This window comes from Aquarana catesbeiana, linkage group LG01 (genome assembly GCF_042186555.1).
Source record: "Aquarana catesbeiana isolate 2022-GZ linkage group LG01, ASM4218655v1, whole genome shotgun sequence".
NCBI classification, from domain to species: Eukaryota; Metazoa; Chordata; class Amphibia; order Anura; family Ranidae; genus Aquarana; species Aquarana catesbeiana.
Window position 1 is genome coordinate 501154468 of NC_133324.1, and position 26693 is coordinate 501181160.

General features: G+C 43.2%; 1 protein-coding gene across 2 annotated transcripts in view; it reads right to left on the reverse strand.

Annotated features, from left to right (window-relative positions):
- Window positions 1–26693, reverse strand: part of CPAMD8 (C3 and PZP like alpha-2-macroglobulin domain containing 8) — a 424223-nt gene that overhangs the window by 70685 nt on the left and 326845 nt on the right. The window lies entirely within an intron of this gene.

Here is a 26693-nt window from a genome sequence, read left to right on the forward strand (position 1 = left end):
ATAAAACCTGACCCAGCCCTGTATGACCCCTCCTCTGCCCAGTATGCCTCAGTTTTTGAGAAAGTAGTCCTAGGGGGAGTAACAACACACAGAGGGGTAGGATCTCAATAGACACAAAAGAAAAAAGGTATTTTACAACAGAAAAAAAAATGTTTTGTTAATTTTTCATTGAAGAGCACAGGATTTCAGAAATAGTTGGTACATTCAAAAGCAGTCCAACTGAGGGGTGGGCAAAAGCCACTGAGAGACCCAAGATATTGGGAACCAGCTAGAGCACAGGAGTACCTGAAAGACCAAAGTCCGAATTCTCAAGGGAGAAATCTTAGCAGGGCACAGGAGCTACTGTGCCCAGGAGAAGACCCCAGAAGATTAACCTGGTGTTCCAAATCCAGTAGCTTCTGCCATGCCTAAAGACACTAATGCCCCGTACACACTGTCGGATTTTCCGATGGAAAATGTCCGATCGGAGCGTGTTGTCGGACATTCCGACCGTGTGTGGGCTCCATCGGACATTTTCCATCGGATTTTCCGACACACAAAGTTTGAGAGCAGGCTATAAAACCGTGTGTGGCCAGTTCCGACGCACAAAGTGCCACGCATGCTCAGAAGAAATTCCGAGACGGAACAGCTCGGTCTGGTAAAATTAGCGTTCAAAATGGATACAGCACTTTCGTCACGCTGCAATGGTTAAATACAGCGCACTCTCTTCTTCTTTATAATGTGAGAAGAATGAAGTAGTTTTGCTTGCAAAAAATTTTTTTTCAAGGCTGTTTTTTTTTTTTTTTACTTTTTTTTGCTTTTTACTCCAGAATATTTTTGTGTGTGTTTTGTGTGTCAAGTTACCTCATCACCATTATTATCTTGTATTATTTAATCTCAATGAGATTGTTTGGTGTTGGTGTCTCTTGTTAATTTCACATTGTATTTTGAAATGTACCTGCCTCCTCACCAACAAACTGTTTTTTTTTTAAGGAAAACACACATAGGCGAGTATAATTGAACCAAAAATTCCTTTATTAAGGGCTCAGAACCAAACAAAGAGGGAGGCACGCTGGAGAAACAGCAGAAATTGGCGAAGCCTTTGGCCCCCAGGGCATATATCAATTATTTTACTGCAAAATTGGTGGCCTGAGGAGTCCATATCTAAGGGAGTGCAGTCTGGTCCAGAAGGCCCAGAGATCCTGAAAGCAGCAGATGACATCTGTGTCCCCAGGACGTGATACTACAAGAGGCTGCCTCTTTTGTCTGACCAGACTGAACCCAGGTCATCACTCTCTGGTCTTCCTTCCACGCTTCCTTCCACGCTGTGGCTCTGGTGGTGGAGTTGTGGCAGGAGGAGGAGGAGGATAGTCCAACTCAATCACGTCGGTCTTGGGTGTGATTTCGCCACTCACCCCCTTAGTTAGGACTTTATAAATAAGTTTCTCACACATGAGGTGTTGACCCTCCTGCATGCCCTTCAGTTTGGTGGCAGCCATGCAGGAAAAGGCCTCTTCAGGAGTGGGTAAGGCTCTGAGGGACGCAGAAGCCTCCTCAATGAGCCTGAGCGCTGAATCCTGAACGTGACTCCCCTTCCTGGGTCTTTTGTATGGAAGGCGGAGGGGAGGAACCTGCGATTTGGTCAGGCTCCTACTGGTCCCAGGCTTCTCCTGGCTGCCACTTAGCCCCGCCTCCTCCTGGCTGCCACTAACCCCCGCCTCCTCCTGGCTGCCACATTCCACAGCCTCCTCCTGTGTGCTACATTCCAGAGCCTCGTCCTGGCTGAGGTCTTCCTGTGTATAAAAAAGGGACATAGTTTGAGTTTTTGATTCATCAATCACACACAATTTTCAGCTCATGACTGTTGCAAATTGAATGTTAACAAATATAACAGACTATCCTTCCGAGCCCAGCATTTTTCATTCTTGTCCCAATTATTTTTGCCCACTAATGTCTATTGATATGTAAAACACTTTCTTAAATCAGCAATTAGTGATCAATAATAACATCTAGTAAAGATCATTTATTTATTGACCAGAAATCAGTAGAACAATGCTATACCTGACTCCATCTGGGCTCCTCCACTTCTTCCTGGCTAGAAGTCCCAGGTTGGACATCGGAAGCCTCAGCTGGGGTGGAAGGAAGAGTGGAAGGAAGTGTTGAGAGGAATTCCCTGACTCCAGTGTGGTCTGACAGAAATCGCAGTCTCTCATAGTACCACAGCCTGGGGACATAAATGTAATCTGCTGCAGCTCCTCATCTCTGGGAATCCGTGACCTTCTTGCGCTCCCTAAGATAAGTACTCCTCAGGCCACCAATTTTGGCTTTTAAATAGGGGATGGTTGCCATGGGGACCACCGGCTTCACCAACTCCAGCAGTTTCTCCAGCGCTGCCTGCCTCTTTTGTTTATGATTGTAATGTGGATGTTTCACCTGCCACAGACAGGGCAGCTCCCTGTACTTATCTATGAACAGGGGGAGGAAGTTGTGGTCATGGAAGCCTTTCATTTTACCTGCAAAACACAACACAAGACAAACCCTAATGTCAGACAAAACTCTCCTAATCTTGTTACAATATAGGCTTCAATCTAGAAGCAGTATAAGCCCAAGTTTAGATCTTACCTTTGTTATCACGATCGGCGTCTCCGATACTCCTTCCTCCGCTCACAGATCGTACGTACTAAGCACGCGTGTTACGCTTTATACACACCGCGCATGCGTGTAACTCCGCCAGCCCCTGACGTTCTTTCTAGTCTATTCCCTGCCCCTTTTCGTTTGGCGCAGTGGGGGAAGAGCACATGGCGGAGACACAGCAGGTGCGTGCTAATTATAGCAACGAGGAGGAGGGGGAGGAAAGCCCGGAGCCAGAAATGTCTGGATCCAGAAGGAGAAGATTTAAGGCCTCAAATATGTCCTTTGGGGAGATGTTGGAGATGGTCGACATCCTGAAGAGAGCCGACTATGATGGAAAGTATGGACCTTACCCCAACCCCAATGTCAGAAAGGCCAAGATAATGGCGAAAGTGGTCAAAAGTCTGCACCTGAATTTCGGGGTACGACGATCGAAAGATCAGCTCAGGAAGCGGTGGTCGGACCTAAAATTAAAAGAACACCAGCAGTACCGAAAGATCCGGAGAGTGCTGCAAAAAAGTAAGTAGTTGTGCTGTGCTCCTATTCTTTTTGTGTTTATTACGTTCGTGCTGCTCCATGTGCTTTTCTTAACTGTTATCCAGTTTAAAATGTCAACTTTCATGTTCATGGGCACATTATTTGTTCGTATCAAACATTTTTCTTTCGGCCTATAAAACACCATTGTTTTGGCCATATGCATGACCACGATTTTTAGGGCCTACTTGTATGAAAATAATTTGGTTGTGTAGATGGGTTTGTTACTAGAATGAAATGCAAACTCAATTCTGTGTAAGGAGAGGACACTCAGCAGCAGTTTTCACATCTGGACGCTGGAGCACTAGTGTGGGACACAAGAACACCCTTTTTATTAGGGGGCCCACACAGGTGCTCCAGTGGATACTATAGGGGTGTCTCCATCTGTGAATCTTGGACAAAACAAAGTAAAGTATTGAAGCTTGACAAAGGACACTAAAAATTCTCCATCTTGGAACTCTGCCAAAACAGACAATTGTACCCCACTTCCAAGCAATGTTTCATATTTATAGTTCTGCCATCAAATATCTGTGTGCTAAGTATACCATTTTTTTTTTTTTTTACATAGGGGAGAAAAGACTCGGAGGACACCCCTCATCCGAGGAGACCAGAGAACCCCCACCACTGGAAGAAGGGGAAATCCACCAAAGACAAGAAGAGCAGGAGGAGGAAGACATGGTGGAAATTGGCACCACCACAGGTGAGTGTCTGTGACTACAGGCTCAGGTAAGAGATGGATGCGGGCATATTTATAATACATGTTTTTTTTTGGTTTCTATCTTTTTAGGTGATCGTGATGTTGTGGATCCAGGGCATTTCATCTTGGAAAGTGCACAGATCCTGATTGGGGAGATCATGGGGTGTAATAGGGACTTGGAAAACATGATGTTATTCAAAAAAATAAGAAACATCATTGATGTTTTGGGGAGAGTTTAAAACCTCTCCAAATCCCTTTCTTTTATGGTGTGCTACAATTTTAAGATTTTTTGTCTAATTGGAGAAAAGCCAAATTTTGAGGATGCACACAGTGTGTCAACATGTGCTATCTGCCATCACGGGAGATCAACGGACGTGTTTTGGGGGTGCAACCCCTTCCTCAATAATGAAGTAGCTGTGAGGAAGGGGTTGCTCCCCCAAAACACGTCCCTTGATCCCCCATGATGGCAGCTAGCACATGTTGACATTGGGCTATTTGTGTGCATCTTCAAAATTTGGCTTTTCCGGGGGTGACTTCACCCCATCTGAACGCAATATCAAACACAGTTTGTAAATACTCATGTCTGATATTGCCTTCAAGTTCTACCAAATGTGAACTTTGTAAGTTCAAGATTTGTGTCTTTCTTGTGGGTTTTAAACATGCCTGTTTTATCTTAAATGGACATTTCTACTTTTTCTAATGTGACCCCAAAAATTGTTATACAACAAACATGTTGGTTTGTTTTAAAAACCTTTTCTAAATGCACATGTGATTGTGCAGGTATTAAAAAGATTGTTAATCAAGAATGTGTGGATTATTGTCTCAACGCTACAACACTTTTGGGGTGCTCTAATTGGTGTTTTCTGTGACAATGGGTGTTATTTCCTAAGGGCAAATCCACTTTGCACTCCAAGTGCAGTTTCAAGTGCACTTGTAGTGCAAAGTGTCTTTGCCTTTAGTAAATAACACCCAACAGTGCTTTGTATAAGGTTACACAATCATGTCATTTTCAGGACTCAACACATTTCTGTCAGGGTCAGCTAAAACAAACACAAGCAGTAAATGTCACCAAAGATTTACTTAATGTTTTTTTTTTATTTGATAAAGGTTTCACACATTGTCTGGCATATTGATAGCCCCCCTACCCGCAAAGAATTCAAGGTATCTTAGTCGGACATCACGGGCACTCAGGGAGGGCAAGCCAGGACGGCCACTATCAAGCGCCATCAGGGTTGGTTCATTTTGAATTCCGGCCTCAGGCCCAACTGAGCCAGCATAGTTGGCAGAATGTTTCCGTAAAAAGTTGTGTAGAACACAGCACGCCAGGATAATATGATTCAGTTTATACTCCGCCATATGTATGGGTGTAAGAAATAGGTGGAACCGGCTGGCCATGATTCCAAACGTGTTCTCCACCACTCTTCTGGCTCTGGCCAGCCGGTAATTAAAAACCCTCTGGTCCGGTGTGAGGGTCCTCATCGGGAATGGCCGCATAAGATGGTCCCCCAGTGCAAATGCTTCATCCGCAATGAAGACAAATGGGAGTCCTTCCACATTGTCTTCTGGAGGTGGCAAGTCCAAGCTGCCATTCTGGAGACGCCTGTAGAACTCTGTCTGGGCGATGACGCCACCATCGGACATCCGGCCATTCTTCTCCATGTCCACATACAAGAAGTAGCCGACACCACCGCCAACATCACAATACTATTCAACCCCTTATAATTATAATAGTACGACCCCGAGTTGGGTGGTGGGATGATGTGGACGTGTTTCCCATCAATTGCCCCTCTGCAGTTAGGAAAGTCCCACCGCTGGGCAAAGTGGGAGGCCACAGTCTGCCATGCCTGTGGCGTGGAAGGAAACTGTGGAGGAAAACAAAAAAAAATGTGTCTTTTTGCACATAAACATGGAAAGCAGATTAGACACAAACATTCTTGGCCAACATCAAGAGAACATTTATTTATGGGAATTTTTAAAGACCAAAGTATAAGGTACACCTATCATATTCCCCCCCCCCCCCTCTCATGGGCCATTTCTAACATTATGGGGGGGGAGCTCTTGGACAGGTAACCCTCTCCACTTCATTGAGAGATGAATGCATAAATAATGTGTATTACTTTGAACAGCCCCTCCTTAGTTACACTATTGGCAGCCCACTGGACAGGTAAGAAGTGTCATAATACAAAGGTATAAATACACATTGTACACATTTGAGCACATTTGGACATTTTGCTATTACCTATCAAGATAATAATAGTATACAAAAACTTTAAACAGTACCATTTGAAAGTATACAGGTAGGCCCTTGCACTACATGCTTTGGGGAATTCATCCATAAATCTGACCACAAAAGAGGTGGGTTTAGTGTGTATGGGTGTGGCAAAGTCAGCAAATAGATGATTGAGGATAGATAGAGAATTGGTATCAGCTGACTTAGCAGTTGGGGGGAGGGAGGGTTCCAAATGATTTGGGGACCCCCATAAAAAAGCCTCTGGTACTCTGCCTGAAATTAACGCACAAATCACATTTCAACACATTTTAGGGGGTGTTTGGGGTAAAGCACTACTATGGAGCTGATAAAATACATTGTTAAGTGACTACATGAGGTGAATATAGGACCAGGAGACCATGCTGGGGAGGTAAGTTAAGGCAAATATGTATGAAGGACAACAAAAATAATTACATAAAAATCAAGCATGCATGAGGACAAATGGGACATTCACAGCATATTCCAATCAGGGTAATTAGGGAATGAGGAAAGAAATACAATATATTATCAAACATTAAATACAATAAAATGTGATATTAAAGTATAAATCTTACCTTAATATACTCCTTCTGCAGGACCTGTATGATGGCAGAACAGGTCTCTGGGATAATGATCCCCAGAGCCTGGGGGGAGATGCCTGTCGAGAACTTCAAGTCCTGCAGGCTTCTCCCCGTCGCCAAGTACCGCAGGGTGGCGACTAGCCTCTGCTCCGGAGTGATGGCTTGCCTCATGCAGGTATCCTGCCTGCAAATATAGGGGGTCAGCAAAGCCAACAAATGGTGAAATACGGCGTCCGTCATCCGGAGAAAGTTCCTGAAATCATCAGAATGATTCTCACAGAGAAAAGGCATATGACATAACTGGTCACGCTGAAGCAACCAATTCTTGGTCCATGAACTCCTCCCCACCCTGTTCATGGACTGGATGTGTCAAGGTCAGGACCCCAACAACAAGCCCCCGCACAGCACGAACTCTATGAGGAGTACGTATACGCAACATGCACTGAAGAACAGCAAGGCCTGTGAAGAGCGACCTGAAAAACAGTAACGAACGAACAAGAACACAATGACAAAGTCACGCGTAGCTTGCTTGCACGCACTGAAGAGCAGATACAAACCCACAAGCACAAACTGAACAGCAGAAAATGATCTGAAAACTACGAGTCTGAAAAAGCGCGAATCGTCTCTCACCAAACTTTTACTAACACGAGATTAGCAAAAGGAGCCCAAAGGGTGCCGCGCTTGGTTCTGAACTGGCCTTTTCTAGTCTCGTCGTATGTGGTGTATGTCACCGCGTTCTTGGCGATCGGAAATTTCGACAACTTTGTGCGACCGTGTGTACGCAAAACAAGTTTCAGCCAACATCCGTCGGAAAAGATCCTAGGATTTTGTTGTCAGAATGGCCGATCAATGTCCGATCGTGTGTACGGGGCATAACAAGAAGACATTAAACTTGAATCAGCACCAGGCTGTGAGAACCCATCAGCAATCCACCAAAATAGGTGGAACAACCAGTTACTTGAAAATAGGTAATCCAGACCAAACAGCAAGGTGTGATCAACAAAAAAGAAACTTACTGGGATAAGTCCCAGAACAACTGATCCCTAAAAGGAAATTTTGACAACCTAAATAGGTCCAATAGAAAAAAAAACAAAAAAAGAAAACAGCCAGTCTACATGAAAAGACCCAAGCTTCATAACCCTTATCCCTAGGAAAAGAAGGTTCTATTATAAGGGCAGAGGTTGCTGGGTCAGACAGACAACTTTGCAGGAGGATGTCAGTGAAATGTGAGATGCAAGAGCTCCTGTGATATCCTAATATAGTTGTGTAAAGGAAATTTATAGGTTCTGTATATAATTGTATTCTATTTTGTATGTGCCCTCACGGCACTAATAATGTTTTCGTTACATGTTTGCATTCTTTCAAGTCCTGATTAGAATTAGTCTGCCTATATTACGCCCCTTGTTACCATAAACGTACAATTGTAATATTAATGTGATACCTACGTAATCATGTGTATTAAAACCTTCAATTGCCTCATAATAATGCAGAACAGTTATTTGGAAAGATGCAGAGTGTATCTTTTGTGTCTGTTCCCTACTGCAGTAGTTTTTAATAATTTGGAACCACTACTCAATATGAGGTTAGGAGTTGCCTGTCTGTAAATTTCCATGTCAGATGGCGAGCTTTGCCTAGGAGGGGATTTACAGGTGACCCCGAGAATCTGAAACGAGGAGCTTGAGATGATTCGGGAATTTCTGTTAATCACCCGGCTGAGGTAAGCCTTTTGCTTACATTTGAGTTATCAGACTTCCTTGATCGGTAAGGCATTTTTTGGACAAAGAGTACCTATTTTACTCCCCTTAATCAAACTGTATTGATTGGTGGTTATAAGTTATGTTATCCCTTTCTACAGTCCATCGGAGTATAATAGATAAGAAAGGGAAGAATAGTGCTGTTCACAGGTATATGTAGTACACATCTGCTAGATAAAGTAGTTTAGAGGCAAAAGGGTATAGACACAAGTAGAGAAGAGAAAGACTGGCCAGAAAGAATGCCCAGCGCAAGAGGAGCGCTATAAAATATATGAACCAAAGGTGCGGTTCCGCCTATACTGAGCCCCTAGATTAATGGTTAAAGTGGACAGGGATCCACAATGAGTAACTGGGTTACCACCAAAGTCCACAGGGACTAAGAATCATGCAGAGTAAACAGCTAGAGAAATAGCTATCTATGTGAGCAGGATGGACCAAGGATGACAATTAACACTAGACAGAAAGGGACATTTTGATGTTAAGTTGTGGGATGAATTTGGGGTCAGGCACTACAACTAGTAAAGTCAAAACAGAGAAATGAGAGTTAAAACGGAATACTTTATATAATGTTGTCAGAAAGGGAAGATGGGATGAGCACTATGGCTACCCGTCTGATCATAGAAGCTAGAGTATGTGAAGTATGGGATTACAATACATGGGATGCAAAGGATATCAGAACAAAATAAAGAAAGCAGAATTTAATCAGGGAAAGTAAGTAAAATGTCCTCATTTAAGGAAATATATCTGTGGATATATATTAGTATTAGGATGTGATATTGAGATAATCACTTCAGTTTAACAATATTATTATTAAATATATTGTAACTGGTTTAGACAACCTTTGGTTGGAAATGAAATCCAGGTTACTGGGGAAATTTGTAAGATGGGTTTAGTTTAGATTAAGATAACAATTTTGTAATTTTACACTTATAATATAAGCCCTTATTGAGAGAAAAAAAGATTAAGGTGAGGTTGTTAATTGGAATACAGTTGCCATAATATTTAACAAAGCCAAGATGGATAGATACACAAGAAGTTTTTCTACAAAAATGAAATCTAAAGGTCTGATAATAACTTGATGTGTGGTCCATCATGTGAGAGCAATAATAAAATGTAACCACTTCCCACCCGGTCACTGCACATATACGGCTGGGTGGGAGCTTCCTCCTGAGTGGACGTTCAGGAACGTCCCTCGGAAGGAGGGGGATCGCGTGCACGTGTGCCCTCGCAGCAGAGCGATCCCGATGCGCTCATGTCACCCGGACACGGTGTATCTCTGATCGGCAGGAGGGCACTGTGATTGGCCCTCCTGATCACATGACTGTTTCCAATCACAGCCGTCATGTGATGTAAACAGAGAGCTAATTGCTAGACGATCGGCTCTCCTCTCCTCACACGGAAGTTGTCAGTGAGGAGAGGAGAGCGGATTGTTGCAGTCAGCTGGTGATCAGTGAGTATGAGCTGTTTTTTAGAGCTTTTTACACACTGATCAGTGTCCCCACAAAGTGTAAACACACAATGTCCCCTACATAGTGTCCCAAAAATACTGTCCCCACACAGTAAAAACACCTGTCCCACATATGTAACAGTAAAATCATATGTCCCAATGATCATCTGCACACATATGTCAGTGATCATCTGCACACATATGTACATGATCATCTGCGTACATATGTCCGTGATCAAACAAACTAATTATTATACACCTAACTGGATTTTTTTTACCAAAGACATGTAGCAGAATACATTTTGGCTCAAATTTATGACAAAATTTGATTTTATTGGATTTCTTTTAAAACAAAAAGTAGAAAATATTGTTTTTTTTTAAATTTCCGCTCTTTTTCGCTTATATCGCAAAAAATAAAAAACTGATTTGTGAATAAATACCACCAAAATAAAGCTCTATTTGTGTGAACAAAATGATAACAATTTCATTTGGGTATAGTGTTGCATGACTGCGCAATTCTTATTGGAAATGCAAGAGCGCTGAAAGCTGAAAATTGGCCTGGGAAGGAAGGGGGTGAAAGCGCCCAGTATTGGAGTGGTTAACTATAACAGACCCATCACATCAAGTCCACACACCTGTTAGGATAGATGCCACCTGCAGCCAGTTGTATAATTTTTGATGTGTCTGAGAGCTTTCTTATCTGTCATATACAGTTTGTTGGTCCTTTTGTTTTTTATTTATTTTTATTTTTGAAATCCAAAGCAGAATGTGTAGATTGTGAAATGATGTGCCCATTTTCCTTGTAAGTGCTGTGATATAAGCAGAAGAATATTTGGATTTATGGACATATCTGCATGGCCGCAGGGTATTGTTATCATTTATCAGGAAAATAATGTCAGATGTAAACTAAGGACTTGTGTTATCTAGCTAAAACTAACAACAGAGCAAACAATGAGAAATTTATAATATTGCCAGGAAAAGGTTGTCTTTTTGAAACATGAAATTGGAGTTCTTACACAAACAGCATGATAGAAAACAAGCCATTGTAATATATTTATTCAAGCTGTACCCAGTAATGAAGTGTTCACCCCAATATATCAGAGCTGTAGCTTTATGCAAAGGTGCTATTAGACAAAGCTAGACATTATTTTGGTCTAATATTTAATTTTTAATGGTCCCACATTCTGCGCAGCAAATACACAGCTAACTAAATGTTTTTCTAATGAAAGGTTCAAAATATGACATTTTTTTTTGTTTATGTGCAAATCTAACAATGAAAAATGCGTACATTTGTATCCAGCCACCTTATTACCTGCTTGCATGTGTTAAATTGATGACGTAGGAATCAGCTGCTGTGAGCTCAGTGCAGGACACACTCCCTGAAGTCCCAGATATTACATTTTTTGTAGATTTGATCTCGGTTTTATACTGAGGATGGCAATACCCATACTGAGTATGCAGTTTATCACTCAGATGGATGCTTTGTATTCAGAGTCATTGGATCCTTTTTCGCCAGCTCAAGAAGCAGAGCTCCATGTTTTAGCAAAGCCTGTGAGCTACAAAAAGAGTATATATTTATATAGATAGTCGAGATAAAGAGAGCTTTTGGTTCCATTTGAAGGGCCAGAAGTTTGTTTTTACTTCGTAAACCAATGAAGTATGTTAAGTTAATTGATTGGCTGTCTTCAGCCTTCCAGGTTCTTGCTGAGGTAGCCATACTAACATTAAAACAAACATATAAAAGCAGACCAGACGACTAAGGATGCTGCATTTATAGCCGCGGACACTTGCTGGGTCTGTGCAACTAGCTGGGATTAATAATTCAACTTTAAGGACCCCAGAGCGAGAAGAACAAGTGGTCCACAGGGGCAACCTTTTATGAAACAGGATTTTGGAAAAATGTGATCTTTTATGTCTGCCAGTCACTCTTTTCCCTCCAGCTTGACAGATTGAGTGTCATCAGTCACAAGCAGTTATGGCTGCCTTAGCAAATGAGCATGGGATAGAGCCAGGGTTCACCACAGTTGTTTTTTTTATAACATACCACTTCTTGTTTTACCTGTTACCAAAGGTGTTACCAAAAGCTGAACATCCCTTAAAGAGATTACAAAAAAATATATCCAGATGCCCAAGTCAGGATTTTACGAGTATGCATTTTGTCTGTATGGACATGTTTTCTGGATGTCCAGTGGCAAATGCTACTGCAAAGGTCACAGTAAAAAGTGTTATCAGAAGTAGTTTGTAATTACAGAGTACAGAATCTACAGAGAGTAACAGAGGAAATCATTTTTATAGGAGAGTCTTTACTAGAAGTTTTGAGGTTTTATTTTTACACCCACTACTGTCTACAATGTAGCGGAAAAAGTAGAGTAAGAAACTAGAAAACTTTTGCCTGAATGTTTTCTTATATTTGATCAAGCCCCTAAGGGGATGTTGGACTCTCTCCCTATGGGATTTTGTCTCAGCTGCTGAAGTCCTCCATTTGGATCTCACAGAGAATGTTGCTGATCTTTTAAGGTTTTTTACAAACTTATTTATGGGTTTTCTCCCCAATTCCAGATCATAGAAGTTTGGAAGGATCTGAAACTAAAGCCAGGCGACTTGTGGATTGTTAAGAGACATTTACTGTATATATAAGTAAATGTTTGGAGACTCAATACAGCATCTATTTCATGTACAGTTGTGCAAAATTTGAAGGAAAAGTCACCTGGATCCACACCAGACACTGCAAAAATTACTAAATTAAAGAAATCTCCGTGTTTGATTTGTTTCCCTCTTGGAATCACAGTCTAGGGTACTATTTATTTAAATTATTTAATTGTAAAGGATATATATATCTATATATATATAGATATATATATATATATCTATATATATCTATATATATATATATCTATATATATATATAGATATATATAGATATATATATATATAGATATATATATTATAATGTGATTTGAAAAGTAGTTTAGCCATGTTGAAGTCATATTTGTCTTTTGTACGTCTTCCATTTTATGTAGAATTGTCTGTGTTTACATATGCTGATAAGTCAGCATGCCAACAATTAAGCTAGAAGGCCATTCTGGCCACAGGAGTGTACAGCCAGTACAAAAGTGAGAACACCCCTCACATTTTCGCAAATATTTTATTATATCTTTTCATGTGACAACACTGAAGAAAAAACACTTTGCTACAATGTAATGTAGTGAGTGTACAGCTTATATAACAGTATAAATTTGCTGTCCCCTCAAAATATCTCAACACAGCCATTAATGTCTAAACCACTGGCAACAAAAGTGAGTACACCCCTAAGTGAAAATGTCCAAATTGGGCCCAATTAGCCATTTTTCCTCCCCGATGTCATGTGACTTGTTAGTGTTACAAGGTCTCAGGTGTGAATGGGGAGCAGGTGTGTTAAATTTGTTGTTATCTCTCTCACTCTCTCATACTGGTCACTGGAAGTTCAACATGGCACCTCATGGGAAAGAACTCGCTGAGGATCTGAAAAAAAGAATTGTTGCTCTACATAAAGATGGCCTAGGCTATAAGAAGATTGCCAAGCCCCTGAAACTGAGCTGCAGCACAGTGGCCAAGACCATACAGCGGTTTAATAGGACAGGTTCCACTCAGAACAGGCCTTGCCATGGTTGATCAAAGAAGTTCAGATGGTATCAATCGTGTGTGGTGGCACATCAGGTGAGGAGCACAAAGACAAGTGGCTTAAACCCAGCCTGGGCCTTTGGATGGGCGATCCGGGTGAAGCAGGATAAACGCACTCGTCCCGTGTATCCAGTCCATAGAGGTTTTATCAGGCTTACTTTTGGTAAGCGCAATATCTTGGTGTTTTCCAGTTCCATTGTTGTTTCGTCACTTATGCATTTTTGGATAAACTTTCACGTTATTCACTTATGATAGGTTTACCTCCTTCATTTGTCGTGGACATTCATATGGGACTACACGGACTATATAAAGGATTACACATTTTCTTTAGTGTTTATATCATTTTAGCGCGGTTTTCTGTTTATTATTTTGTTTTTGGTGTGCCACACTTATAACCGCAGCTTTCACAATTTTTCCAAGCGCAGTTTTTTATTTTTTATTTTACAAAGACAAGTGTGTCTTGCCTACAGTCAAGCATGGTGGTGGGAGTGTCATGGTCTGGGGCTGCATGAGTGCTGCCTGCACTGGGGAGCTACAGTTCATTGAGGGAACCATGAATGCCAACATGTATTGTGACTTACTGAAGCATAGCATAATCCCCTCCCTTCGGAGACTGTGCCGCAGGGCAGTATTCCAACATGATAAACACACCTCCAAAATGACCACTGCCTTGTTAAAGAAGCTAAGGGTAAAGGTGATGGACTGGCCAAGCATGTCTCTAGACCTAAACCCTATTGAGTATCTGTAGGGCATCCTCAAAGGGAAGGTGGAGGAGCGCAAGGTCTCAAACATCCACCAGGTCCGTAATGTCATCATGGAGGAGTGGAAGAGGACTCCAGTGGCAACCTGTGAAGCTCTGGTGAACTCCATGCCCAAGAGGGTTAAGGCAGTGCTAGAAAATAATGGTGGCCACACAAAATATTGACACTTTGGGCCCAATTTGGACATTTTCACTTAGGGGTGTACTCACTTTTGTTGCCAGCGTTACACAAGCTGTACACTCACTACTTTACATTGTAGCAAAGTGTCAGTTCTTCATAAAATATAAAATATTTACAAACATGTGAGGGGTATACTCACTTATCAATCATTTGTTTTTCACAATGAAAAGTAATTTTGTAATGAAAAAAGCTGCTCAGCTATTATATTCTTCACAATGGAGTTTTGCCTCTTTGGCCAGGACTACCTTTACCTATACGTGTGGAGGTTCCAGGTTAAAGGTGATAGCAGGTATGGTTAGTGATCAAAATATTGATCAAAAGAGAGGAGACTGTAAAGGAAATTTGTACGTTCTGTATATAATTGTATTCTATTATGTATGTATTGCACGCTGCCCCCACAGTGCACACGGCACTAATAATGTTGTTGTTACATTTTTGCATTCTTTCAAGTCCTGATTAGAATTAGTCTGCCTATGTTACACCCCTTGTTACCATAAACGTACAAATGTAATATTAATGTGATACCTACGTAATCATGTGTATAAAAACCTTAAATTGCATCATATTAAAGCAGAACAGTTATTTGGAAAGATGCGGAGTGTATCTTTGTGTCCGTTCCCTAGTTATTAATAATTTGGAACCACTAATCAATATGAGGATAGAAGTTGCCTATCTATACATTTCCATGTCAGTTGCATAGTTGGTAAGGTTGAGTAAAGTAGTTTTTTCCCTATGCTAGTATTACCATTTAGATATTCGTAAATTGCAATCATATCCACTCTTTTTTTGTTCCCCTCTTAAGCGTCTCTTTTCCAGGGAGATGGTCAACCAGCCCTAATGGCTGGTACGAATAAAACCCCCTTGAGTGTCCCCTTAATTTAGACTTACTGAAAGAGGGAGAAGGGTAAAACTAACTTCCACACAAGAGCAGGCAGATAGCAAAACACACCACAACCCAGACTGGTGCATAAGACACCAGAAGCAAATTAGAATGAGCAAGGACCCATCTGCCTAAACACCTGGATGTGTCTAGAGCAGGGGTCTCAAACTGGTGGCCCTCCAGCTGTTGCAAAACCACAAGTCCCATGAGGCATTGCAAGGCTGACAGTTACAAGCATGAATCTCACAGGCAGAGGCATGATGGGACTTGTAGTTTTTAGCTGGAGGGCCGCCAGTTTGAGACCTCTGGTCTAGAGGTATGATAGGCAACTGTGCAACTTTGCTTACTTTGATTCAGTGCAAATGAACCCCATAGTGAAATTTTGACAACCTTAAAACAGGTCTAGCAAAAAAAAAAAAAAAAAAAAAAAAAACAGCCAGTCTATATGGAAAGGTCCAGGACATATCCTTTAAAGGGTACCCAAGACAGATGCACCTTGGACACCTCGTCAGCATTCCCAGCATACAGCCAGAGTGTTCTGTGCATTTGCACATACATTAGTCCCATGCAAGACACTAGTTTTGATGCTTCCAATATGACATCACAACTAGGGCACAAGGCTCCAAACATTTGCTCTAGCCTCTCCCGGAGATAGCAGGATACACTTTAGGGGAATCCACTCATTCTGACACGCCTTGACATAATACATTTATTGCCAATACAGAAGAGAGAGTCACATCAGGAAGATCAAGCTTGAATTTCAGAAGGGAGTTCAACTGCCTGTCAGTAAAATCTAGGTAAGCACACGGTCTACCCTCTTGGTGGTCTGCCTGTTCAGGTGGATCACTGGTGCATGCACAATGGGAAAGGACCACCGACTAATACATTCACTGAAAAAGTTCTGCAACTTTCAGGTGAAGTCCAGGAACTTGGTGTGTTTCCAATCCTCATAGAGGAAGGGCCCATACAGTACATGACACAGGTCTTTGAAGCTGTAGTAGCTCTAAAGAATCCAAGGCTTGGAGCAGCAAGCTGATCCTCCAGGTGTAGGAGAGTATGCACTGCATCCATAAGGTTTAAATGATTACCTGCAAATCTGAGATCACTTCCTCACCAGAAGACTGTTGGGATGCGAGGGCCAACTTAAGTAGAAGGCTCAGGCTGTCCAGAGCCAGACTTTGCAGGGGACAGCATTGGAGAGCCCTTAGTGCATAGCACTTTACCCCATGGATGACATCAGTGCTCAATCCCTCAGCCTTAAAGCAGTTTTTTGCCCTGTTTGAAAAAAATTCAGTCAGCAGCTACAAGTACTTCAAGGAGAACTTCCAGTGGATCACTACAGTGATCCGAACGAAAGTGAGAGCAGGCACCTGTCAAAACCAGGTACCCGTTACCCCCCTCCTTAAAAAAAAAAGTGCCAAAAAAAAGGAGGGGGGGAGGGGCATAAAGCAGAGTTCCCCTTTAGGATGACATTCTGCTTTAACACTTACCAAGTAAACGTGCACTGGTGGAAATTTCAAAACAGTGCCCGGTGATGCAGTGGTGAGATAGCTTTCACTGCCTCAGCCTGACTGGCCATACTCACTAAGTAAATCTTCCAAAATAGAGTCACACCCGGGGCTATGCCACAGCTTTGGATCTGAAAAGCGCTCTGTAGCTAACACAGTACACTGAAGTCTAGACAGTGACACAACCCAGAGTCACATTCCAGGCTAGTCCCATACGTTCAGTCCAGCGGGGTCCGGGTACAGCCTCCAAACATATCTGGATAGCTGCTGTACAAAGATCAGCTCAAGCAGCAGTGTAGCAAGAAATTGATTGAAATCACTGAAGAAAAATACCAGCAGTGTAGCAAGGGTCTTAAATGAAGTCACCAAGGGAAACATGAATTTAGAGGTTTAGCAAATAGTGGAATTCAAACTTTTTTCAGCAGAGCTGGAGAAAAGACATCCGATCTCTTAGGACACTAGCAAAAACAGGAGGCATGCTGGACAGAGGAGTGGTTATATGGGGGCTAGCTTAAGATTTTTCCCGCTTGCCAGTAGAACGCAACTGTTTAGGAATTTCTATAAACTGAAATAAAGCAAGCGCAATAAAGTTGTTTATGAATGAGAAAAAGGTATGCACTGATTTTCTTTGCCAAAAATCCTAGCGTTCACTTTCTTACTGTTTGCACCTGAGATTTTAAAATTTTCAAAGTTTCCCTTTTTTTTACATAATAGAGATCCTATTATCTTTCCTTCTGCTTTCAACATAGGTTTACTAGAACAGAAGTAGTCTTTTCAAGGACAGTTTGTTTATTCTGCCACCTATCCTGATATTACTGAAATACTGCAGTTTTTACCTTAAATAACAATGTGCTTACATAATGACTATGAAAAGCAGTAACATGAAAATAAAATGGAATGCTTGTATCACTGGCACCAAAAAAGATGGTGACAGACAGCTATTTGTTTAAGTTCATGAGCTGATGCACAGAAGTAATTTGAAAGATTTCTCTAACTGGCCCCAAAGACTCCTAATGAGGCCAATAAAAGAAAATTCCTCTCCCTGCTGAGAACCCCACACATTTCCCGGATCTATCCTTCCAACAGGGCTCCGTCTGGACTGTGGAATGCCCAGGACGCCTTGTGCCATGGGGTGCTGGAGACAAACTGCAATGCCCCTCCTCCCCCCTCATAACAACCACCCATTGCTCAATTAGCTAGAAGCTTGTCCTGTAACATCTTCAGTGCTGGACAGAACAATTATACAATCAAGAACCAGGTTTACGAAATTTCACCATCTCATGAGTAAACTGGCAGGACTCGCACATATTAGGTAACAAAGACATGGGTTAGTAGGTGGATCATTGGCTTGCAATGAACAGATATAGGTTTTAAGGTAACAATTTTTTATTTTATTATTTTAAATCCTAATCAAGGCATAATAAAGATGTATACAATCATAACATATTTGTCATGCAATCCCTCACACTTTCGTCAGATTGGGCAAATGTAATTTGTCGACCGTCACCTGCAGACACCACCAGCTAATAGATGTTGAGATCAAAGCAAAAATTTGTCCAATCATTATTGTTTCTCATGACTTAAAGTGGAACTTCACTCTCTCAATCAACATTGATTACTTTTAATCCTTATGCTGCAGGCATTAGCAGATAGAAAGGAAAGTATATTACATTTACTTGTTTTAAACATTTTTTTGCATTTCTTCAGTTACTTCCTGGTTTCAATGATGTCATACATCCCAGGAGTCTTCAGGAGGGAAAGTGGGAAGGAGGGGTTTTCTCAGCTAAGCACACCCTTCTGCCTGCATTAATGAGCTAAGGGCAGATAGATTTCAGGAAGTAAATTCTACATTAATCATCTGTCCCTACTCAAGATGGCCATGACTAGACATCAGTGGCGGCCCGTCGTGCGTCCATGCACCCCCCCCCCCCAAAGCTAGTCACAAAAAAAAAAGATCCTTTAAGTGCACTGTGCATGGGTGCCGGCCACAGTGCACTATGGGCAGTGTGACGCATTATTTGCCTGGTTTGCTTGTGGCGCAAAGCAATGCACTGCAACATTACCTTATTGGTCATTCTCCCTGTTGTGTGGTTTTCCTATTGGCACCGCTGTAGGACATGGACGGTGCTTTCCTCGGAGCCGTGGTGTCACTTTTGGTTTCTCTGTGTCAGTGGGAAACCGGAAGTGACACGCCGGTTCCGTGGATGGAACGCACAGCCCGAACGGCGCTTTCTTTCATCTCTCGGCCGCATTGGTAGGTTCTGAGAGAGTGCTGGGCTGTATACCCTATCTGTGATGCTGGGCTGTATACCCTATCTGTGATCCTGGGCTATATACTCCTGACACTATGGGTGGAATACAGGGAACTGAGTGGGTGGATTATATAAGGGGTGGGGCTAATGAGAAGTGGAAGGGGTCAAAAAGGAAGAGCGGGGTCTGGCGTTCCCTCATCCTAAAACTTCACTAGCCGCCATTGCCAGACATTCTAGAGGGTGTTTTTCAAAGTGATTTTTTGGCAAAAAAAAAGCATGTAAACATGGGTGAATGGATGAGTTTGCTTTGAAAATTAAATAAATAGCGGATTAATTTTGTGGTGCTCAGATGCAGTGTAGTTCCATTATAAATCAGTTATGCATTTCTATGCACTCTCTTACGGCTTGCTGGACACAATAAGCATGATCACTTAGACAGCCCAAGGATTCATATTTATGCTTGGACAGCCAGATCATGCTTGCTTACCCAACCATCCTATGACATCTATGGACAGCAGTTCAAAATTCCTGTAGAGCTTTTCTTATGTTTTATAAGTACATTATTTAAATATGCAAACCTTGAAAACAATAAAGTGACTATTGGTGTAATTTAGCACTACAACACTTCATTATTCAAGAGTAATTTCACAGAGCATTCTACTGGGGTCAAGTCCTGGGAAAAAAGGGTGGGAACTCATCCAAGATCCCCCATAAAGTGTGTGTGCGTGTGTGTGTGTATATATATATATATATATATATATATATATATATATATATATATATAGTATCTCACAAAAGTGAGTACACTCCTCACATTTTTGTGAATATTTCTTTATATCTTTTCATGTGACAACACTGAAGAAATGACACTTTGCTACAATGTAAAGTAGTGAGTGTACAGCTTGTATAACAGTGTAAATTTGCTGTCCCTCAAAATAACTCAACACACAGCCATTAATGTCTAAACCGCTGGCAACAAAAGTGAGTACACCCCTAAGTGAAAATGTCCAAATTGGGCCCAATTAGCCATTTTCCCTCCCCGGTGTCATGTGACTCGTTAGTGTTACAAGGTCTCAGGTGTGAATGGGGAGCAGGTGTGTTAAATTTGGTGTTATCGCTCTCACTCTCTCATGCTGGTCACTGGAAGTTCAACATAGCACCTCATGGCAAAGAACTCTCTGAGGATCTGAAAAACAGAATTGTTGCTCTACATAAAGATGGCTTAGGCTATAAGAAGATTGCCAAGACCCTGAAACTGAGCTGCAGCACAGTGGCCAAGGCCATACAGCGGTTTAACAGAACAGGTTTCACTCAGAACAGGCTTCGCCATGGTCAACCAAAGAAGTTGAGTGCACGTGCTCAGTGTCATATCCAGAGGTTGTCTTTGGGAAATAGACATATGAGTGCTGCCAGCATTGTTGCAGAGGTTGAAGGGGTGGGGGGGTCAGCCTGTCAGTGCTCAGACCATACGCCGCACACTGCATTAAATTGGTCTGCATGGCTGTCATCCCAGAAGGATGCCTCTTCTAAAGATGATGCACAGGAAAGCCCACAAACAGTATGCTGAAGACAAGCAGACTAAGGACATGGATTACTGGAACCAGTAATAAGATAACAAGATAAACTTATTTGGTTCAGATGGTGTCAAGCGTGTGTGGCGGCAACCGGGTGAGGAGTACAAAGACAAGTGTGTCTTGCCTACGGTCAAGCATGGTGGTGGGAGTGTCATGGTCTGGGGCTGCATGAGTGCTGCCTGGGGAGCTACAGTTCATTGAGGGAACCATGAATGTCAACATGTACTGTGACATACTGAAGCAGAGCATGATCTCCTCCCTTTAGAGACTGGGTCGTAGGGCAGTATTTCAACATGATAATGACCCAAAACACACCTCCAAGAAGACCACTGCCTTGCTAAAGAAGCTGAGGGTAAAGGTGATGGACTGGCTAAGCATGTCTCCAGACCTAAACCCTATTGAGCATCTGTGGAACATCCTCAAACGGAAGGTGGAGGAGCGCAAGGTCTCTAACATCCACCAGCTCCGCAATGTTGTCATGGATGAGTAGAAGAGGACTCCAGTGGCAGCCTGTGAAGCCCTGGTGATCTCCATGCCCAAGAGGGTTAGGGCAGTGCTGGAAAATAATGGTGACCAGACAAAATATTGACACTTTGGGCCCAATTTAGACATTTTCACATAGGGGTGTACTCACTTTTGTTTCCAGCGGTTTAGTCATTAATGGCTGTGTGTTGAGTTATTTTGAGGGGACAGCAAATTTACACTTTAAATTTGTACAGTGTAAATATTTACACTGTAAATGTACACTCACTACTTTACATTGTAGCAAAGTGTAATTTCTTCAGTGTTGTCACATGAAAAGATATAATAAAATATTTACAAAAATGTGAGGGGTGTACTCAATTTATATATATATATATATATATATATTACTTTCAGTGTTCTCTCAGTGTCCTCTATCTCAGTGTTGGTATCGGGGCACTCTCTATCAGCGCTGGTGTCAGGGTGCTCTCAGTACTTGTGTCGGGGCACTCTCTCTCAGTGCTGGTGTCAAGCGCTCTGTCTCGGTCAGTGCTGGTGTCAGCGCTCTGTCTCGGTCAGTGCTGGTGTCAGCGCTCTGTCTCTGTCAGTGCTGGTGTCAGCGCTCTGTCTCTGTCAGTGCTGGTGTCAGCGCTCTGTCTCTGTCAGTGCTGGTGTCAGCGCTCTGTCTCTGTCAGTGCTGGTGTCAGCGCTCTGTCTCTGTCAGTGCTGGTGTCAGCGCTCTGTCTTGGTCAGTGCTGTACTCATGGAGCTCCTTGAACTTGGCTTCATAGGAGAGAAGGGGCTGTGCGCTGTCGGGCAGCAGTAAGTCCCCCCCCCCGGGACTCCCCATAGGAGAAGAGCTCCTGGCAGGAGATAGCTGCGGAGAAGTCGATCAGCAGGCAGTGCCAGAGAAGGATGTGGAACGACCGGTGTTCTATCAGATTGCCGCTACCTATCAAATTGTGTAACGGAAGTGACGTTCCGACTAAAAATACTTACTGTATGCGCTATGCGTTCCAAGGCGCTATGCGTTCCAAACAGCGGTATTCTGATAGAACACCCATGCGGACATCTTACTACACCCAGCTACATCTTGAATTTCAGAGTAATTTTAGCAATAAAGTGAGCGTATATAAATAAATATACTATATTGACATCTGTGATGCTGGTTTGATGTTACATTTTGAAAGAAGCTGGATGTCAGCAGTAGGAAGGTGGCAGAGGCCATGTTGGTACACCCTGCACTGCTCAGTGCTAAACCTTTAGGCTTTCAAAATATAACATCCAAACAGTATCACAGATGTCAATACACTATATTTATTTATATACGCTCACTTTATTGCTAAAATTACGCTGAAATTCAAGATGTAGGTGGGTGTAGTAAGATGTCCGCATGGGTATTCTATCAGAATACCACTACTTGTCAGATGATTAAGTGTTTGGAACGCATAGCGCCATGGAAACGCATGTTGGAACGCATACGCAGTATTTTTCACTTCTGTTACACAATCTGATGGGTAGCGGTAGTAGAACACCGGGCCACCATGGCTGAGGATCAGCACTGGACTGGGCTGGGATCTTCCAACCCCACGCAGTGAAAATCTGGGTGGGCTGGGATGAGCCAAGGGCAAAAGAAAAGGCCAGGGGCTGCCAATCACAGGTGGGCACACAGAGCACTGACACCAGCAACGAGACAGAGCACTGACACCAGCACTGACCAAGACAGAGCACGCTGACACCAGCATTGACCGTGACAGAGCATGCTGACACCAGCACTGACCGTGACAGAGCACGCTGACGCTAGCACTGACCGTGACAGAGCACGCTGACACCAGCACTGACCTGACAGAGCACGCTGACACCAGCACTGACTGAGACAGAGTGCGCTGACACCAACACTGACTGAGACAGAGCGCTGACACCAACACTGACCGAGACAGAGCGCTGACACAAGCACTGACCGAGACAGAGCGCTGACACCAGCACTGACCGAGACAGAGCACTGACTGAGACATGACACCAGCACTGACAGAGACAGAGCGCTGACACCAGCACTGACCAAGACAGATCGCTGACACCAGCACTGACCGAGACAGAGAGCTGACACCAGCACTAATGACATCCAAATCTATCTCTCTACCCCTCAGCTCACTCCTTCAGTCTCCTCGCATATCACTAATTATTAGAACAGACATATCAGCCTAGATGTCACACCACTTCCTCAAACTCAATCTATCCAAAACTGAGCTCCAAAGTTTTCCTCCCCCACATGTCTCTTCCCCTGATTTCTCTGTCAAGATCGATAGTACTACTATCAGCCCATCCAAACATGCCAGGCTCATCCACCTTACCAACCGTTCAGTGTCTGCTACTCCTCTCTGTCAATCCCTCCACTGGCTTCCACTCATCCAAAAAATTTAAGTCAAAATACTAACAACTTACAAAGACATCCACAACTCAGCCTCCAGCTACATCACTAACCTGATCTCAAAATATCAACGTACTTGTTCTCTTCGTTCCCCCCAAGACCTCCTGCTCTTTAGCTCCCTTGTCACCTCCTCCCATGCTCACCTCCAGGACTTTTCACAAGCCTCTCCTATCTTATGGAACTCCCTACCCCAATCTGTACAACTATCTCCTACCCTGTTTTCTTTTAGACGATCCCTGAAAACCCTCCTCTTCAGAGAAGCCTATTCTGCTCCTAATTAACTGTACTTTTATTTTCTCCATCAGATCATGCCCCACAGTTAACTTTTGTATCACTTGACCCTCCCTTCTAGATTGTAAGTTCTAACGAGCAAGTCCCTCTGATTTCTCCTGTATTGAATTGTATTGTAACTGTACTGTCTGCCCTAATATTTTAAAGCAGTTCTCAACCTCAGTCCTCAAGTACCCCCAACGGGCCATGTTTTGGGAACTTCCCTTAGATAAAATAGCTCTTATTAATACTATATCATTGATATTGATTTAAAGCAGCTGTACAAAGTAAAGGAAAACCTGAAAACATGGCTCACTGGGGGTACTTGAGGAATTAGGTTGAGAACCACTGTTGAAAAGTGCTGCTTAGAGAGTGTATTATTGAAAAGGTATATAATTGGAGATGGAGATTGGAGAAATGTTAAGCTGAGTGATAGTGCTTACAAAAGAAAATTCAATGTCTCAAATTTTGAGACATTGTGATTATGTATGGAAATGGAAGCCTCTTTGACCTGATTGGTCTTGTGTTGGATGGTGTCAAAGCATACCCAGGTGGATGACACTGATGCCCCTCTCTCTCCATGTGACACAGTGTTTGGGCCTGGTGATCGGCTGATTAGGTCCGAGCACTGTCACATGGTTCACTGTAACGTGCTTCACCATACCTGGAAACCCTCAAAAGTGTGGGGAGGGGCTGAGAGAGCATAGATTGGTCAGTATACCTTACAAGAGTGGTAGGTAGAGTGGTAAGTCTTTCAGGTAAGACTTTACATAAAATCTAAAAATGTGTGAAGAGGAAGGGATTTTTGTTTTGCTGAATAATCAGATTTTGTCTCTTCTGTAAGAAAGTGTTTTTAGCTACCTGTTCACAAGTATGTGCATTGAGTTGTGCATATGAATGAGCAGCACAGTGTACAATTTAGGCATCTGCTGGGATGAATGAACTATGGCGCAAGTGTGGATGTTACGGCATCCAGGCATGGTCAATCAAGATGTTCTAAGATACTGAAGAAGACAGGGCGAAGGTATTAGTGCCAGCGAGGGAGCTTGTGGACATTGCATCACTGGAACGAAGGGAGTATAGATCCGCTTTAACCACTTCAGGACTGCCCACCACACTTAAACTGTGGTAGGGCGGCCCCTGTTGCATTTGTTATTAGCGAGTAGGGGGGCGTGCCTGTGCACGCTGGCCTCCCCGGCTGTGCTGTCATTCGCTACAGTACAAGCTGATCAGCGGGCCTCGGCCAAAGATTTAGGGCGGGACCCACTGATTGGCTGAGCAAATGACAGAAGAGAGCCCTGTGTTGATAAATTTTGGCTATAAATTTAGATCGAAATGAATTCTGCTACATGTCTTTGGTAAAAAAAAATACCAACAAGTGAATATTAATTGGTTTGTGTGGTTTTGTGTCTACAAACGATGGTATATATTTTTATTCTGATGTACTGACAGCCTATCTCATTTCCGGAGGCCCTTAACCATTGACGCTAAATACCGTTGTTATGGCAGCAGCTAGCTGCCATAACCCTGGTATTTCAAGCAACGGCGTGCGGCTCTCTTGAAGATAAAAATGGTCTCTGCAGCAGATTCACCGCAAGATCACTTTTATTGGGGGTGGGAGAGGACCGGTCATCTCCGCTGCGCTCCGGAGACGATCGCGTCCTTTCCCCTCTGAGTCTGGATGCCGAGTGAGGGAAAGATGGCCCCCACTCGGCTCCATAACATTAGATGGCAGAATGGTCTTAACCACTCCATTACCCAGACATAGTCATATGATGTCCACAGATGGGATCCCCCATCCTGGGCGGGCGTCATATGACGTCCTCGGCTTTCCGCCGCTACTGCGGGGGCCCGCAGCGCGGCGATATGGGATCCGCGGCGATATGGGGGTAGTGAGCAATTGGCGGAGTGTGAGAAGCATCGTGAACGGCTGTATCCAATCACAGCCGGTCACTATGCAGAGCGGCGTGCACGCTGCTGGTGCGTGCCCCCGGGGGCGCACAACGTGGCAATCGGGGTTGAGGCTTTTTCCTCTGGCAAAGCCCAGCCCCGATCAGGATAAAGAGCCAATGAAATTGGCTCTTTACCCTGTGACCGGCTGTGTCCAATCACAGCCAGTAACAAATGTCAACAAACAGCCGTGTAACGGCTGTTGCTGGGTTCTTCTCCTCACACACCGATCCAGTGTGAGGAGAAGATCAGCAAACAGTGAGTTACAGAGATTAATTACACTTACAGATTATTCTAGTGTCCAGATTGCCCCCCCCAATAAAGAGTACCTGTCACAGGAGTACCTGTCATCACAGTACCTGTCAGAGGAGTATCTGTCACCACAGTACCTGTCACCGAAGTACCTATCACCAGATTACCCGCCATCAGAGTACCTGTCACCAAAGTACCTGTCACCACAGTACCTGTCACAGGAGTTCCTGTCACCACAGTACCTGTCACAGGAGTACCTGTCACCAGATTACCCGCCATCAGAGTACCTGTCACCAGATTATGTGCCATCAGAGTACCTGTCACCAGAGTACCCGCCATAAGAGTACCTGTCACCAGGGACATTGTCACTGCCCTGATTTGTCAAGTATCCCCCCCACAGAAAGCATTCGCTCCGATTGTGTCAGCAGACTATATGAGCGCCATTTTCCAGACCATATTCCACCATCAGGATCCGGAAGACGATGCCAAAAAAAATGTTGGGTGTGCACCAAAAGAGAAGTTAGGAAAGACAATGTCCCCAATGTCCCTCCCAGGCCTTTGCATTGGAGAATCTGTCAGACATTATCACACTCTTGTAAACTATTAGCCCATATTTCCAATAGACTCCCCATTTTCAATTTTTGG